Here is a 19,074-nt window from a genome sequence, read left to right as displayed (position 1 = left end):
TGTTTGGGCCCTAAGTTTAATCTATTTGGGGAGGTTTGTTCTAATATGGATACAGTGGGTATAACCGCATAAAAACATTTTAGAATCCATCTTTCCCTTGCAAAAGAGATTCTCTTGCATTATGCATCACAACCTCAACTAAGACCTGATTTTATGCTGGATACAGGTTCACCAGCACTTTTCAAACAGCAGAAACTGGACAACCATTTGAAAAGTATGCAGGGCTCTGGTCCTCATTCCTATACAGAAAGACTCAAAGATCTTGCTGTGTTGGGAAGAATGCCTGGCTGTAATGAAAAGGATTCTTTTCAAAAGATTGAAAAGAATGACTTATTCTTTTCCCCCCTTATTTTAGTTGACACTTACTATGTAAAGCAGAGTGCAAACTTTACAGCACTCTATAAATAAATGTTAACAACAACAACTTTTGGAGCCTCTAGGCGAAATGTTAGTCTATCATGGTGCAAGTCACATTTTACAACAGTAGACATATTTGGTGTCCTTATACCAGAGGTACTTGTAGTGATCATGTAATATATGTATAGGTACTTATAGTGATCATATAGTATAGGTACTTGTAGATCACATAATACATGAGGAGAAGGTGCGCACACAGTTCTAAACTGATACATGACAGAGCCATGAGTTCATGAGTGTTCACAGTTGCATGTCTGCCATTCATGGGAAACTGCGATGTAAATGCTTCAAACTCACTTCCAGAAACAAACCACAGAACCAGGAGTAAAACCATAGTTTAAATCCACATTGGAACAAGGCTAAATCAGAGTTGTAGTAGTGGAACAAAATGGTTAGAATCATAAAATCATAGAGTTGGAAGGGATCATAAGAGCCAGGGAGGAATATACAGCTAAAGTACTCCTGAAAGATGCTCATCCCACCTCTATTTAGAGGCTTCCACAGATGGAGCGTCCACCACCTTCGGAGGCAATCTATTCTGTCAAACTGCTCTTACAATAAAAAGGTTCTTCCTAATGTTTCAGTGGAATTTCCTTTCTTGTAATTTGAATCCACTGGTTCATGTTCTAGCCTCTGCAGCAGCAGAAAACAAACTTGTTTCATCCTCTACATGACATCCCTTCAGATATTTAAAGACAGCTATCATATCACTCCTCAGTCTTCCCTTCTCCAGGCTAAATATACCCACCTCTCTCAGTCATTCCACATAAGCCTTGGCTTCTTGACCTTTCATCATCTTGGTTGCCCTTTCCTGGACATTTCACTTTTTTCAATATTCTTCTTCAACTGTGGTACCCAGAAGGTTTTACTAAAGCAAAACACTCTGGCACTACCACTTTCCTGTACCTGGACACTATACTCTTCTTGATGCAAGCCAGAATTGCGTTGGTTTTTTGAGCTACTGAATCGCATTGTTGACTCGTTCAAAGACATAGTTGTGTTAGTCTGGAAAATCAATGTGCAAAGGGATTTTGTAAAATCTTTGAGACTAACATTAAGCTTGTGTTCTACTAAGACGCACCACCAGATTCTCCTTGCATTTACATTTCAAGCCAGGTGTCACCCTTCCTGTACATTTTTCCAACATAGATGTACCAGCTTATGCTGATCCCTGTTGAAATTCAGATTGTTGGTTTTGGCCAGTCTTTCCAATCAGCTTAAATTCCCAGCTTGTTTTTCCCTTGATGAAGATGGTTGGATCATCTTAATTGTTCATCGCAAAAACTGCAGTTTGGCACACCTCTGCAGAGTCCGAACTAAAAAGGTTCACCATGGCATGCCAAATTGCAATTTGTGCTGGTGACATATTGTTCAGATGATCCATTTGCCTTTTTTTAAGATTCAGTCCTGGCTATAAAATAAAGCAGCCAGCCAAGCACAAAAAGCCTCTTGATGCACTCATTACCACTTGGCTCTTATCACATGGCTCTTCTCTGGAGAAAAATCTGTTTATACAAACAAAGAATTCTAGGTTTTGAGTCACACCTCTTGTCAAGTTGGATACTCACAGAGCATTGTGTTTCTCTGTGAAGTTGCACCCACCAGAGGTAACAGATCTATTATATTTTACTTGGGGTTCTTCCAGATGAGGCTTTTATCACACACCCCTCTGCCTCCTTTGCGACCTTTACAGGGGGTCTCAAAGACAATATCATCTTCTACTCGTGAACCTCCAATATTTTCCTATTAGTTTCCTCGTCTTTTTTCTCAACACAGAAGATCCATTAGTGAAGGAAAGATGGAGCAGCTGCCTTTTGATTGCTAGCACGGGAAGCTTTCTGCAAGTTGCCATGGCCACCCATTGAAAAAAAGTGGCACATTAGAAACTGTGGTTAGCGACTGCCTTTTAACTCGCTCAGAACCTTCTTTTAAAAGGTACAAAGATCACAGGTGGTTATCTTTCTCTGGATAATTGTTTATGTGTACCAGGACCAGACTGGAAATTGAATAGAAGTAGAGCAAGATAAACAGGCTACGCTAACAGGGGTGTTTTGCATGAGAGCGGAGGAAGAGACAATATAGGGCAAGCTTGTGTCTGTTAGGTTAAATCTCCCCAGCTACGGAGGGTCTTGAAGGGAGCTTGGGCTTGTCTACGCTGACCAAAACTCCCGGACTTATCCTATATTTGGTGCAATGAGTCCTCATGGTGCACACAGCAAATCTGCTTCTACAAACCATTCATCTGGCTTAACAGGAAACACTATTTACTCTGGAGTTTCCAGGAACCTGGATAGAACACGGGTGTATTGGACATAAGGACGTCTGAATAATGGTAGATCCAGAGTGACCCAGCTGTTTATGTGTCAGCATACCCATCACCGCGTCCCTGCTGGCCCATCCTCCTTGCTATCAATGCAGCATTACTGGCCAAGCAGTTACCTGTGAGAGATTGACCATCACCTTTGCTTTTGGTAAGGTCAGAACATGGTGCCCCATGCGATCAATGGGGAGGAGGTAGAGAGACTCCTTCCTTGATGATTACTTGGCAGAGCCAAGATGTGAACAGTCTGGAAGCCATGCCCTATGAAGAGCAGCTTAGGGAACTGGGTATGTCTAGCCTGGAGAAGAGACGGTTAAGAGATGACATGATAGACATGTTTAAATATTTGAAAGGATGTCATATTGAAGAAAGAGCAACCTCGTTTTCTGCTTCTCCAGAGACTGGAGCATGGAACAGTGGATTCAACTGCAAAAAGATTCGACCTAAACATTAGGAAGAACTTCTTGATGGTTAAGACTTTTTGACTGAAATCCACTGCCTTGGAGTGTGGTGGAGCCTCCTTTTTTTGAGACTTTAAACAGAGGCCGGATAGTCATCTGGCAGGAGTGCTTTGACTATGTATTCCTTCATGGTAGGATGGTGGTGGACTGAATGACTCTTGTGGTCTCTTCCAACACTAGGATTCTATTATTCTATTAAGAAGAAATCAGGAATGGAGAAAAAGATCTTTCATTGATATTCAGACAGGGAAACAAGTTGTTGACTGCAACAGTATACAGTTGTCCAAGCAGGACAGAAAAAGGCAAGTTTCTTGCCTTAGCACTTTGAATGAAACCAGGTGATGCTCCAAGCACACAGTTGCTGCTGAAAATGGCAGTTGTCGATCTATTTCCTTCTTGTAAGTGCACATTAATATGCACTAAGGATGTTGGAAAAAAGAGGAAACCCTTGGTATATTGATGGTGTATAAATCTGAAGAATGAAAGTCTATTATTGCACTGTTTTAACTGCTGTGGGTCCATCCTATGGAATCCTGGGATTTGTAGTTTGTTGTGGCACCAGAGCTCCCTGACAGAGAAGGCTAAATATCTCACCAAGCTATAAATCCAGAATTTCGTAGCATTCAGCCATGGCAGATAAAGCCGTATCAATGTGTACAATGTGTACAATGCATTAATTCTGTAGTGTAGATGCAGCCATAGCATACTTACAGGTTTTTGATTCTGACCATAGTAGGTACAGTCAGCTCTCCATATCCACAGATATGCATCCATGGATGCAACCATTTATGGCTTGGATTTTTTAAAAACATTTCTTAAAAAGCAAACCTTGGGTAAGAGGTGCGTATAAATTAAACAAATAAATAAATCAAAATCTAGGTATTTTATGTTTTTGAGACACGAGAAATATTTCTATCAGTGCTCTTCACCAGAATATCTTGATGTGGGCAATTGTACCATGCGGATGCATTAGATATTTTAATGACTTTTTGTATTTGATCATGAAGTATTAACTGTGGGAATAACCTGTCAAGGCTTTATGGGACTGCTCTAGAGCTTATCTGCTTTTATCGAACATGAGGTTAATGTTGAGCAATTGCATATCGTCCATCCGAGATCTTTACTATAGAGAGCCATAGAGGTCTGTTGCATTTTTCCACTGCCTCCTCTTTGGATGAGACATCTTGCTGAGACTGGAGGACTGGAACTATAGTCATCATTCAATTTTGTGATGCTGTCCTGGCTTTGCATCCTCAGGCACAACTTAAAATGCCAATATTGATTTATTTGTTAGGATACTATTGCTAGGTGGTTTGTTTTTTTTTGTACTTAAAATGATTGTTTTAAATGTAAAAAAAATTCCATTCAGTTCTCAAAATAGCATGGAAAATGACATCAGAGAACATGAAAAGCAAATCTAAACCAAATAGTTTTTGCTGAGTTTTTTGGGCTATGTGGCCATGTTCTGGAATAGTTTATTCCTGACGTTTCGCCAACATCTGTGGCTGGCATCTTCAGATGCTGGTGAAACATCAGGAATGGACTCTTACAGAACATGGCCACATAGCCCGAAAAACCCACAAAAAACTATTGATGCCAGGCATGAAAGCTTTTGACTTCACACTAAACAAAATAACCTTTGAATGGCTTGCTAAAGGTTGGGAGGGAAAGAGGCAAAGTGAGTCTCCTGAAGGAAGAAGTATCTGAACCTAGGCATGGCAACCTTTTAAGAATGCCTTGCATTTTCTGCATGTATTAATGAAGCTGCATAGCAGGTCTGAACTTCGGCATCCATTCTCCAAACCCCGCACTCTTTTGCTACACTCAAAATAACTATGCAGTAGGTGATTCCTAGGAATGCTCTGCTTTGCATGCATTGGATTAGAGGTACCATTGCAGAAAGACAGTCCCAAAGGAGAGCAGACATCTCACTCTAGTCAGCTCATTTAAACCTGCAGCATCTTAAAGCACCAACCCACCCTATTTTCAAGCTTGTGCTCAATCAAAGCAGAGCATTAAAAGGTGCTTGTCCCTCCTGGGGTACAGTGACTGATTTATTTAGCTAGTGGCGCACACATTTATGTGCTCTGAAGAGTGAGGCAAAGTTTCTTTTCCCTCCCTCCCTCCAAAGTTTAGCAATAACTGTATACTAAGTCTGCTGAATTCCTCTTGTAAAAAATAAAATAAAATTGGGGAAAGTGGCAAGGAGAGACCTGAAGTATTGAGAAAACACTTGTTTCATTCATGTGATATTTACTAAAATAAGTACTTCATTATTAGATGTGTTTTTTTCCCCAAAAGCTGGTGCCACAAAGTCCCTACTGTTGCAAAGAGCGATGAATGTGCCGTACCATCTCAGGCCACTGGTCCCTCCAGTGTTCTTGGATCTTGCCTTTGGCAAGCACTGATGCTGAAATTTCCAGAGGCCAAAGTATTCAAACTGGTTGTTAGAGGGATGTGTCAGAAGGTAGACAAAGTGGGGTGGGAGAGGTGTTCGACCAATGTGTGTGTGCGTTCGATTAATGTTGTGCGGAGGAATTCTCCCTCTTGTCACCATTACATATTTTTAGTCCTTACTATCTACCAGATTTAGGGAATTGATTCTATCTCTGCCTTTCAAAAATAAAATTCTGGGTGCAGCTTGAAAGGTATTTGGATTAGAGGGCCCCCGGCCCCAATTCAGTTATCAGAGCAAAAACGGAAAGTTCAGTGTGAAATGTTTAGCCCTTGGCTAACACTGTCTTTCTTTCTCTCTCTCTCTCTCTCTCTCTCTCTCTCTCTCTCTCACACACACACACACACACACACACAGAGAGAGAGAGAGAGAGAGAGAGAGAAGAGTTCAAACCAAAAATCAAATTCTTCTTTTGATATTCCATACCTGGATTTGAGATGACGGTACTGGGAATAGCTAACTTGGTGATGTAGCTGCAAAATAATATGAGCATCAGACTTTAGCACATGGTTGTAAATAGACTGTTCCCTTCCTTGAAGGTCTTTAAATGGATTTAGTGCTTTAGCTATGTGTATTATGTTCTTGCATGACATTGTGTTGAAATAGATGGCCATTGTTTCCCCTCTCGGTTCCAAGGCGCTATGCTTCTTTGAGCAAGATGCTGCCGGGAGGCATTCTGTATAAAACATATTTCAGTGTCAGTTAGTCCCCAGACTGAATTCAAGCAGTCCCAAGCCCTATTTTATGCCCCATGGACCCACCTAGAGCTCCATGCTGACATTTCCATCATTTTATTTCAGCTCCACGAATAGCAGCCTTGTGTTATAATAGGCTGCGGCCCCCACTCCCAATACCTTCTAGAAAAAATGCAAGCATTAGTAAACTTCCAGACTCTTCCCATTTTGATATTTTCCTTGTCTTTGCACTTTTTTGGGGCGTGTGTGTATTGTGGATCCTGAGGGTGAAAAATCACTCTGGACCACCCAAAGTTTCCCAGCATGATGCTGATTTTAATCTTGAATATAAAGTTGTTCCCAGCTTGAACTTTGGTATATTGCTTGTACAATGAGTTCTATATGAACACCATTAATTCGACCTGTTCTTTCGCATGCGGCACCAACAGCTTTGTTAAGAATGGCACCTTTTTATATTCCTTTGGTCCTTTTTATAAGGGTAGTAAATATTACCCTTATCCTTTGGAATTAATATTTTTCAAGCTGTTTATTTGTTAGTTTTACTGTTTAGATTTTTTCCCCCAGTCGAATTCATTCTAAATTTCATGTTATTATTTTGAAACACATTGTGTCAGCAGGACTGAGCCAAAATACTGTTGACAAAACTTGAAAGCAGATTTATGGGCTTTGAGACACACACAAAGTACTCTGAGCTCCCTACCAAGCATGCTTTAATCCACCCTTTCTCTGGCTCAGGGCAGCTTTCAGAGCTGCGCATGTAAGGGAGGCGCATAACGGCTCCAGAAAAATAGTCATCTGAATGACTTGCAGCCAGGTAACTATTATTGTTTTCTTGGACTGTTTCACTGCAACGGTTTACAGCATAGTGCCAGAATATAGGAAGATTCTGGCACTGAAGCAACACATCAGTGCAGAAGCTTACAGTACAATGCAGGAAGACTTCAGAGCCATTTAGTCTTCTGCAAGAAGGCCAGGAAGACAAGGAAGTATTCTATGGGCCCAAACAGACAGACCAAATTAAAGCTGCTTCGGATCACTTTGGAGGTATGCTGTTTAAATGATGCATGCATTTAAGACACCGTAAGCTGTGCCGAAGCCATGCCCCAGTCCTAATGTCTGGAGCGCAACTTTGATGCAGCTTCTGACCTCTTAGGACGCATGCATCATTTAAATAGCATACCTCCAAAGTGATCTGAAGCAGCTTTATTTTGGCCTGTCTGTTCAGGCACTATGTTGCCCAGGCAATGCTGGGTCAACAGACTTTTCCCATTGCTGTGCCACAAGCGACAAAACCTTGCCCATAGTCATCACCTTTCTGTAAGGAACCAGTATGTGGGAGTGCTGCATTGCAATGCTTTCTTTTTTTTGACATAGTCCTAATGGTCATCTGTTTAATTTATATTATTATTATTATTATTATTATTATTATTATGCTTTATTTATATAGCACTGTAGATTTACACAGCGCTGTACATACAATCAGCAAAACAGATAAAAAATTAAACCTGCCCATGGCATATGTTCTGCGAAATAATAGCATAATACATAATAATACAAGAAAGGGCTCAATGAAATAAGGCAGGCATATCATTTATTTAATTCATGTATCATTTCTTTAATTTCTTTAATTGCTTTTATTTTAGTTATTTATTATTTATTATTTTATTTACTGTATTATTTTATTTATTTATTTATTTATTTATTTATTTATTTATTTAATATCGCGCCCTTCTTCCAATATGGGAACCAAGACATTTTACGCTGTGGAACAAAAGCTAAAATAATTGAAATAAATTGGAAAAAATATTAAATAGGCATATTTAATATATGCATATATCAGATTGAAATATTTAAACAAATTTAACTTGCATGCGCATGTGCGCACACACAAGCCTACACAAGGTAAAGGCACAGCATACTCCATTAAAAACCTTTTTGTAACATCCAATTCAAAATCAAGAGCCACCAAGAGGGCCAAACAGGGACACACTCCCACTGTCCAGTTCCCTGTGTAAGGGCCCAAAAAGACAGGCCAAAATAAAACTGCTTCGGGTCATTTTGGAGGTATGCTGTTTAAATGACACACACATCTTAAGAGGCCAGGAGCTGTGCCAAAGTTGCGCTCCAGCCCTTAGGACTGGAGTATGGCTTTGGCATGGCTTCCAGCCTCTTAGGATGCACGCATCATTTAAACAGCACACTTCCAAAGTAACCTGAAGCAGCTTTATTTTGGCCTGCTTGTTCGAGCCCTAAGTCATCTACATAGGGAACCAAAGCTATCTTTGCCTGTATAATAAAGGCATGTGTTACCATGGTTAGATCTGAGATCTAGAGGAGTGGGCATCTCTGGCATACTAGTGTTTAGGGACATGCAGATTAAAACGCAGGATATGCAGTGAAATTATTGCAATAATGTTGACATCAGATGCTGGGATTGTATGGTATTTGAGTGTAAGCATATTCCATACTGAACTCAAAATGGCTGTAGATTACCTAGAGTCAAGAATTACATTTCCCCTCACATATCGAATATAAAGTACTCCCATTCTGAGAAACCTCAGGCCATCCTTTGTGGAATTACAGTCTCAAAGGAGGCTAACTAGTGTCTAGATTTCGGAGACATAGCTATGTTAGTCTGGAGTATCAGTATGCAAAGGGATCTTGCAGCACCACTGAGACTCTGCAACAAACCACACTTCCCAGAATAGCATAGCATTGAGCCATGGCAGTTAAAGTGCTGTAAACCCGGATTATATCCCCAGTGTGGATCCAGCCTGAATCTCTTAATCACATGGGGTTATAAATCTTGAAAAATCAGCTTTAAAAATCTGAGCCATTCTTGGTGCAAAATGCTTGTACTGAGTGAAAAATCAGCAGTGCCTTCTACAGTTCAGAGGAGTTGGCTGACATGAAACTGGAGGCACTGTATTTTGGCTGGGGAGTGCATTAAGCCGTTGCTTGAGAACAATGACCAAGATCATTTGTTCTGGTATTTCAGCAGCTTTGCATGATTTATGAGATGTTTTTGTTCTTTTGCTTGTCACTGTTCTAATATGTACCCCCAGCACCCCCCACCCACCCACCCTTTGAGTTTCCCTTCTCTATTTCATCCTCTCCCCCTCCACAACTCCCCTAATCACTTTGGAGTCTCACTGCCTTATGAAGTAATGGTATCTGTGACTTATTGAATTAACTGAATGGAATTGATCTTTGACACTGCCCTTGTGGTCTGCCGAATCTTGGGCTGCTAGGATTCATAGTCGGAACTTGCCAAAATGCTGCACAGCGGGAACCGCTCCTGAAAAGCTGCTAACGCTTTCATGGCCGGCATCCATAGTTTTTTGTGGGTTTTTCGGGCTATGTGGCCATGTTCTAGAAGTGTTTATTCCTGATGTTTCACCAGCATCTATGGCTGGCATCTTCAGAGAAAGAAGATGCTGAAGATGCCAGCCACAGATGCTGGCGAAACGTCAGGAATAAACTCTTCTAGAACATGGCCACATAGCCCGAAAAACCCACTTAGAGAGTGTTTAAGTGCACTGATAAGCAGTATAGAAACGTCCTTGCTAATGAAAGTTGGTTCAGCTGAATCTATTGTAAAGGGTCTTCTGTGAAATATTTGGTATATGAGGTGTACATCCCCGATCACATTGCCTGAAATACCAACTTAAGTAGTATTTTGAAAAATCTATACATTGAGCCAGCATGGTGTAGTGCTTTGACTGTTGGACTAAGACTAAGGTTTGATTCCAAGCTCAACCATGACTTTGGGCAAATCCCATGCTCTCATCCTCAGAGGAAGTCAGTGGCAAACCTCATCTGAACAACTCTGCGAAGAAACCCAACGATACGTTCACATTAGAGTCACCATAAGTCGGAGACAACTTGAAAGCACACAACAACATCAACATACATCGATTTGTATATCCTTTCTCATTGCAGAAGACTGTAAATCCTAACATTTCAGAATGACTCAAGATGCCCAGTCACTGTTAGACACTTTGGAAGCAGTTTGCTCATTTGTCATTCTTCATTGTGGTCCACGGCCTCATTTTCTGCAACCTGATCCCCAACCTCTGTCTGTCAGATGATAGCGGATGTGCAGCGAGACCCAAACTTCGCAACGTCTTTCTCTTTTTGCTCAAAAGAAAATAAAGATCCATTTTTGGTTATCTGGCTCCAGCAGGAGAAAATGGGCCATCTGGGAAAATAACAGATCAAAATAATGACTGTTTTCAAGGCGAATATTTTCCAGGTTCTCAGTGTTTGGAGGTTGGACTCCATTCCGGGATTCACTTGTCATTAAGAAAACAGAAACATATAATCATCATTTCTGAAAGTAAGCAGTAATGTTATAACTTATACAATGTCATTTTGCTATTCCTGGCAAGTCAGGTTCCACCCTGATCTCTGCTAACATCATACAAGCCCCCAATGGGATTATCTCTCCGTACTACCCATTTATTACTCTGTGTTAAGTTTCTTTCCTTAAATCATTTTTATTGAACACATACAAAAACAGCAACATACCAATAGATTTTATTATATAAATCTAAAACTACATACATACTACAAACAAAACATAACAAAACCTAACAACTAAACGCAAACCCTATGAGTCTCACTTCCCAAAACGGTGGTTACAACCCCTTATATTCTATACTTCCTTGTGCCACCCCACTAGTCACTTCTCTTCAGGATGAAGAGGAATTGTTTCTTTCTTTCCTGGAGACAATCTAGAGACTGGCAACAGATAGTTTGGGAGCAGGCACCAGTTCAGGGACGACTGCTTTAAGTGGCAATGGTTTAAGCTGTCTCTTGCCTGGTATATTAATAATGTAGAAACAACTACTACAACATTTTGCCCAGGTCCTCTACTTTTATAGCTCTCCACCCTGACTCTTCAAAGCCATAGCATGCCTACCTTTAAGTGAAGTATAGCCACTAGATGATAGATTAGAATTACATATTGGCAAACTCCAGAGAGTTATTGAATATGTATCTCAAATATTTTCTGCACACTCTTCTGCTGAGATAAAGACATTTCATGTGACACTTTATGGCTAGGATTAGAACCTGTAGCTTAATCTTCTCTCTGCCATTGCAAGTAAATGTCCAGAGAAGACATTATTTCTATCAATGCATGGTTAAGATATACCAAATGCTCATTTGCGCAACTATATGGATGTGTTAGGGAGGATTAGCACATTGACTTTCATTTCATATTTAGGATATTTAGGATTAAATTGTTCAGCACATGTGTTATCTGAATGGAATGGAATGGCTGGTGGTTTCTGATGCCTTTAGCATTATTCATTTTTACCTTCTTGTAAAATTTAATTTTATCCTTAGTAGGCACTTCCGTGGTGCAACTTGCTAACTACTGATATCTGCTTAGGGCACATAGTTTAGCCAAGATTGTTAGATGCAAACTTGTCCACTGTGTATGATACCTGAGTGGAAAGGTACATACTTTGGACTCCCCCAGACCACCAAACTATTCTCTCATGCAGACGCTCCTAAGTACATTTTCACCTTTGACGCATGAAGGAATTGGCAAAGACTGCTTAAGTGAACTATGATGTGATTACAAAACCTCTTCCTGTCACAGTGCTTTTCTTGAACGGCACATGCATTTCTTCCGCTCTCTATTCCACATCAAGAGTAATCATATTCATGTAAACTGAGGTCTGGCAGCCAATCATTTTGCTAGTCATTTCAAATCAGTATGTAAACTTTAGCCTTCGTATCTGCAACATGTGGTCATGGACATGTGGCTGCATTTTTCTCTCCCCATTTCCTTCCTTTTTGAATCTCTCCATAATCATCACAACCACTTTCAGCCCACAGAGCCTAGGTCCCCGTTCCTCCCCGCCAGCCGCCTTCCTAGGATCCTGTCTCTTTTGGCTAGATCTCTCTCTCTCTTTTCCCTAAACCTTTCTGTCTGCACTGCCTCGCACCTCGTACCAAAGCAGCTTAGTCAATGTTAACCAAAAGAACCTTCTTTATGCTTCAATTGTCTGTGTAGTATCTGAGCAGCTCTGCTCATCTGTGTCAAAAGTGCCATCATTTCTTTTGCCATAAAATGGCTAAATGTATTACAACATAGAAACAAGGGTGCCATATTCCACTTCATTCGATCATTCCTATGTGACCTCAGCACCTGACTAGCTTTAAGCAAGCATGCCTTAAATTCCTCTTGCTCCTTGTGCTCCATTGCTCCCATTGATCATACTCTCAAGTCTCCTCTGCTCCCCCTGCCACCTCAACTTACACCACAACCCTCTCTTGTTTCTTGCACTCTACTACTGGTACCACTTTATGTGCTTTATCTTCTACTCCCTCCTTTGCCCCACCTCCAACCTTCATAATGCTGCTTTCCATTGTTTTTGTGGGGGTTTTGGGCAATGTGGCCATGTTCTAGAAGAGTTTATTCCTAACGTTTCACCCGCATCTGTGGCTGGCATCTTCAGAGAATGCTGGCATGGAGGTGTGTGGGGTATATACTTGTGTGGCCCTTGGTTGGGAAGAAGTGATTTACATGTCAATCTCTGTGTTTTTCTGTTGCTGAATGGCATTTAAAATATAATAGATAAAGCACGCCACAGAATTCTTTGTTTCTGTAGTGCATATAGATCCAGCATGGTGGTTTGAGTATTGGACTATGACTCTAGAGACTCTAGAGGGTTCAATTCCCATGTGGCCATGAAACCTACTGGATGACCTTGGGAAAGTCATATTCTCTCAGCCTCAAGGAAGGCAGTGGCATGGTACAAACTGCCAACACGTGGCATACTGGTGCCAGCATTAGGGTTAGGGAGCGCGCACCATGTACACGCTCCCTAACCCTAATACGTCATGGCGACGTAACAATGGTGGCGCCCTGTATATCCTTTTTGCGGGTTCTTTTTCCACCGGCAGGAAGCCGCGTGGTTTGGAGGCTGCGGCTTCTCTCCAGCGGAAAAACCACTGCCGCCAGCCCTAACCTTCAAGAAGGTATGTACCGGGCCAATGGCACACCTCCTCTGAACAAATCTTGCTAAGAAAACCCATGATAAGTTCACCTTTGGGCTGCCATAAATTGGAAATGACTTGAAGGCACACAACACATGCAACACATCGTGTGAATACATTAGCTTACAAGCACCTCAGAAGATACCTGAGATAGGGAGGAGCAACAACAAAGGTTCCTTTGCAGGCATAGGTTTGTCTTTGGTGAAGTGGACCCTGGTCTGTATAACATTTTTGGCATAATAACTTTTAAAATGCATTACACCTTGTTGTTGCTAGTATGATTTTGGCACAGTGACCTTGAATGTCTATCTATCATAGGGTTATGGATATGACTCTGGCAACAATTCTGGCTCTCCAAAAGCCAGGGATATAACGAAAAGAGAGCAGACAAGGCATATCCCCACCCCCTTCCATGTTGATGTTGATGTATGTGTGTGTTTTGTATGATGAGGTGGAGAAAACTGTAGTATGATGGCCATTTGCCTAACTGCATGAATAACAAAGACAGGAAACAGAATATCTCTAGCTAAGCTCCCAGGGACAAGAGAGACCCCAGAATAACTGTGTTTCCGTGATGAATGAGCATTGGCTTTCGTACAAGCAATGAAATTTGTAGTCTCCTCTTCTAGCAGAAGGATTGTGGTCCAAAAGGGATAGTGGTATCTGAGAGAAACTCAGAATAAAAGAGAACTGGCAGAGATATCCGAGGAACAAATATTTGTGGCACGACCTGCCTTTTCTTCCATGCCAAGGTGCTGTCCTCATTTGTCTCCAATGAGGCATTTGTCCCAAATGGAATCAGTTTGCAGTGGCTTGGAGTGGAAGGAATGAAGGACAGGAATCAGTGGCGTTTGATATCTCGGGGATGTCTCCTGGATTTAACTCAAGCTTGGGGTCGTGGCAGTGGTTCAGGCAGGCTACCTGGTGTTAGAGCACCGTCTGCCCGCTCCTTCCTTCCCCATTCGCACACTGTGTGACTCTCAGCCGAAGCTGTCGACTTGAGCAAGCTTGTGTTACCACAGCAACTTGTGCAACAGCCTGCTCCATAGCCTTCCCCTTCTCTTCACTTGCACAGCAGCAGGGTTTCTAGCTCCAAATGTTCAGAGATCTTGTGATTTTGCAAACATGTGTTTAAAAGCTAACATTAATCCTTGGAATATTCTTCTGTCTTATGTTTCCACCCATCCTAGCACACGTTCTCATTTCAGAGCTATTGCAGTCCATACAGTCAGCCCTCCTTAACCACAGACCTTTTTAATCCATGGATTCAAGCATCCACGGCTAGAAAATACTTTAAAAATATACAAATTCCCATAGGCAAATCTTGATTTTGCCTTTTTATATAAGGGACACCATTTAACTATGCCATTGTATTTAATGGGACTTGAGCATCCATGGATTTTGGTATCCGCAGGGGGTCCTGGAACCAAAGCCCAGTGGATACCAAGGGCCCACTGTAATTCAAGAATGAATGATTGACTTCAGAGATATAGCCGTGTTAGTCTGTATGTAGTATGTATAGTGTTCTTGAGCACTTTTGAGACTAACTGAAAGGAGCTGGCAGCATAAGCTTTCGTAGACTAAAGTCCACTTCCACAGATGCATCTGAGTAAGTAGGCTCAAGTCTATGAAAGCTCATGCTGCCAACTTCTTTCTTTCAGTTAGTCTCAAAGGTGCTACAAGATCTCTCTACATACTGATTGACTTTGAACTTCTTCATGCTTGAATTATCCATGACTGAGTTAATCCTCATTGATTTAAATAAGATCATTTTAAGCATGGTGATGTCTAGATCCACCCCAAACATTCAGATGTTCTCTATGACCAGAAGAGTCTCCATTGATCAAGCTGACTTTATTTTATTCTGCCTTGAGATCTTTAGATAAAGGGCAGGATACCAAAACTTTAATGAATGAATGAATGAACCCCCCCCCCCCCCCCAAATCACACTAGACATATACATCTTAATTCATTCCTGTACATGAAAACAACAACCAAAAAATATCCAAGTGTTTTCTCCCTGCTATTCGATTATATTTGTGCATTTCTCAAATTTTTTTTACATTCAGAGACTATTTATAAAGAAAATATTGTTTGTTTTAAAACACACATTTTGCAAAAATATTTTTTGCTTTACAAACGCTGTTTGCACAAAATTTAATGAAAACAAACAAAAAAAGATGGAAAGGCGTCAGTGTTTTCACTTGTTGTAGAATACTCTTCTGTCAGTTATTACTATTATTGTTTTGAATGTGATGACCTGACATGTCAAGATATCCTTTCTTGTCAAGGATAAGGACATTTGTTAATATCTTTTACATCCCAATGAAAACTGATTAAAACTTAGGCTGCAGGACCACTCTAGAAATTATAAATGATGCACCCATCGTATTTGATATGTCTCCCATCATAAAGCCATGAGTCTGTCTCTGCCATAACTATAAACAAAATGCCTAGATCATAAAACTAGATCACCTAAACTTGATATTAATGGAAGTGGACCTGGAAGATGCATCTAAGGTGAGTCTACTTTTTAAAAGCTTGCTGTTAATGGACCTGGACCTGGAAAATGCATCTAAGGTGCATGTACTTTTTAAAAGCTCAGTATCCTATTCCAATGAATTTCTGAATGCATATGAAGTTCACAATATCACAGCTGAACTTTGTTCAAACATTTTCGCATTCTTTTCTTCTTACTGAAAAGGGTAGATTAATCCTCACAGTAGTCAAGGTTAATAAATCTCACAACTTACGTATGGGGTAGAAGTGTGTACTCCTTATTAAAACGGTCCAATCTCCATTTTGAGAACTATTCTGGGCAATCCTACATGTGTAACTGGTTCACTTCTTGGTCTAGGAGTTGGCTGATGCTTATTGTTCTAGGAACCAACCATTCCATAGGGAAGTTGTGGACTCCTATGTTTACCTGACACCGGGTATCATTTGTTGGAGGGGGAGAGCTTTGACACAAAAGATTTCTTCACTTGGCATTTGTTTGGCAGAACTGCATAGAGACTGGCATAGATTTGGCAACTTGCATGCCAAATCTTTTATTTAACCCAGGGATTCTGGTGCTATGCTAGCTCCTAGTCTTTTGTAGTTTTAGGATTGATGTCTTCACACATAATGAATTCTATTTAAACTAATCTTCAGTGCTTAAGTATTGTTATTATTGTGTGCCTTCAAGTCGTTTTGGACTGAAGACAAACCTATCAATAGTGTTATTATTATTATTATTATTATTATTATTATTATTATTATTACTATTATTAAAATAATCTTCATCATATATATATATATATATATATATATATATATATAGCACCATCTCTAGTGCTATAGACATTGATACATTGGTGCTTTACAAGTAAAAGAACAATCTATTTTCAATCTTTCAATCTATTTAAGACTGGACACAAAAGGAAAAGGGGATGAAAATGTGGGACGGGATTAAACTGTTCAGCTTGTGGTTTACTAAGATCCCTGGATCCTTTTCACATGTAGTGCTTTCAAACCATGTGCCACTCATGCTACATGTCTACATTTCACTCTTCTTGCCTAGATGTGGTAACTTCATCTCTCAGGCCTTTCTGCCATGCTGGCCACTGGGTTCACTGCAGTTCTGCTGAGAACTTCCGCAGATTCTGGAAGTCATCCTCCTTTGAATTCCATAATGAATGGGCTCTTCCTGTAATTCCTGAAGACGTTTCCACAGCCAGCAATATTTAATTAAGTAATTTATATCTGTGGGTCACTTTGACTTGTTGCTCAGTCTTGATTCCGTTGTGTTCCTTTGCAATTTTAAAAATAAATGTCGCAAGCTAATTATAGAGCATTTCAAGCTCCTCTGACAAAATAACATGCCTGCGCACCGTAATTCTGACTGCAGCCTCAATTAGGAGCGATTCCCAGTGCAACCGTAAAGCGTCTTTTACAAAAACAAATAACCAAAGCAAGCCACAGCCAAAGCCTGACAGCATCCTTCAACATGCTTTTAAAATCAGAGGGGCACGTGCATATGTGCCCATACCCAGTGTGTGTGTGTGTGTGTGTGTGTGTGTGTGTGTATGAAGAAACTGCAATAACGGCTACAAAAGGGTGAAGGGGTTTTTACTGGGAACTTTGAACAAGGTGCAGAGGAGGAGGGAAGTAACAACAAACTGAAGGGTCTTGTTTTGGAGAAATATAGAAGGACAGGAATAGCAGTGGGAATAATCAGCATGGCAAGCGGGATGTGCGGCAACATCTTTGCCTATGTAGTGTGCTAAGCATATTGTCGAATAGCCACCAGAAGAGCGGTATGTCTCTCTAGCTAGACCAGGAGCAGTTTCCAGCCAAGCCAGGAAGGGGAGAGAGCTTGCTGCTATTTCACTGTGGATCTGAGTGAGAACAGTGGAGAGCTGGAATGTCTGTCCCTTGTAACCCTGGGTTGCACCGATTCCAGTCAGTCTGGTGCCGAGATTCGGGTTTCACTGTGGACTTTAAAAACCAGCCATATTTAGCATGCGCTTCTCTGGCCCTGTCGGGGAGGGGGAAACCCACAGCGCAACTAATAAAAAAAAGCCAAACAAAAACAATGTAATTAAAGGGAACTATGTGTTCCCATAGCAAGAACATTTGCCCAACATTTCCTCACTTCGATATTTAATGTGAAGCAGCAATTAGGGGTTGGCGGCGAGGAATGCATTGGGGAAAACCCGCTGAGCCTCTCCAGTATCTAATTTGTGGGAAAGGGAAGGAGACAGTCCCTCAAGCAGTACAGCCGGATTCTCCTAGCAAGGATGGCATGCCGTCCAACCATACCTATTAAATAGGTACATTGCTTTCCCTCCAAGCATACCAGCTGTTGATTTGTGCCAACCTCATAGCACTAATATTGGAGCATAACCTCTAAATGTACCTACTGAGCTGGCAGCATACCAGCGTCCTTCTATTTTATTTTTATTTTTATTTGCAGTTGTAGGTCTGACAGTGTTACTAAAACATACTGAAAGTCTGTGGAGGAAGTTATCCTGGGATTTAGGTTTGTGTGACGCACTGACAACTACAGCGTGGAGTCTATAAATGTGGAGAGCACATGAAGCAAAGGTGGCCAAAAATTCTGCAGTGGGGTGTGCCAGCCACCAGGCTCCATGGGGGAAATATATCCTGCCCACTGGATGTCAAATGAAATTAGGTGCACCGTAATACGCTGGCATGCATTGCTCCCTGGGCAGAAGGAACTACTGTATATACTCATGTATAAGTCTAGAAATGTTAGTCCAAAAATTGACCCCAAAAACCTGAGTCAACTTATCCACGGGTCAGTGTAAATACTACACTTTTCCTTGCTCCATCCTTGTCTAGAATAGTACAATCTAACAACAAGCCGCAGTCAGTTATACTGCAAGTAGGCCAAATAGCCTGGAGCAAAGCAGAGTTATGATTCAGAGCGAGAATAAGAGAGCAAACAAAGGTAATCATATAAACAGCTTGTAAAACTGGCAGTCTCATTTAAAGCCAGGTATTGGCTCCCCAATTGTCTCATCCGGTCTTTTTCTCTTCCAGGAAAGGAAGGCTTGGGCACCGTAAATGAGTCCTTGCCCGAGGAAGGCTGTGCGTGGGAATCCCAGCAATTCCCTGTGGATTCCAAAGCTCTGGACGAGGCTGAAGATGCAATAAGAGATAGCAAGTCCTTGCAGCTTATATAAATCAAATAATCAAATAAAATAG

General features: G+C 41.0%; 1 protein-coding gene across 6 annotated transcripts in view; it reads left to right on the top strand.

The window, feature by feature from the left end:
- The window catches only part of LOC149306293 (ankyrin repeat and fibronectin type-III domain-containing protein 1-like), a 299,609-nt gene that overhangs the window by 225,230 nt on the left and 55,305 nt on the right, over window positions 1–19,074 (top strand). The window lies entirely within an intron of this gene.

This window comes from Sceloporus occidentalis, unplaced genomic scaffold (assembly GCF_023333645.1).
Source record: "Sceloporus occidentalis isolate IW3139 unplaced genomic scaffold, rSceOcc1.0.p SCAF_10, whole genome shotgun sequence".
Taxonomy (NCBI): Eukaryota; Metazoa; Chordata; class Lepidosauria; order Squamata; family Phrynosomatidae; genus Sceloporus; species Sceloporus occidentalis.
The sequence above is the reverse complement of the archived record's forward strand: the minus strand, read 5'-3'. Positions and strand labels throughout refer to the sequence as shown.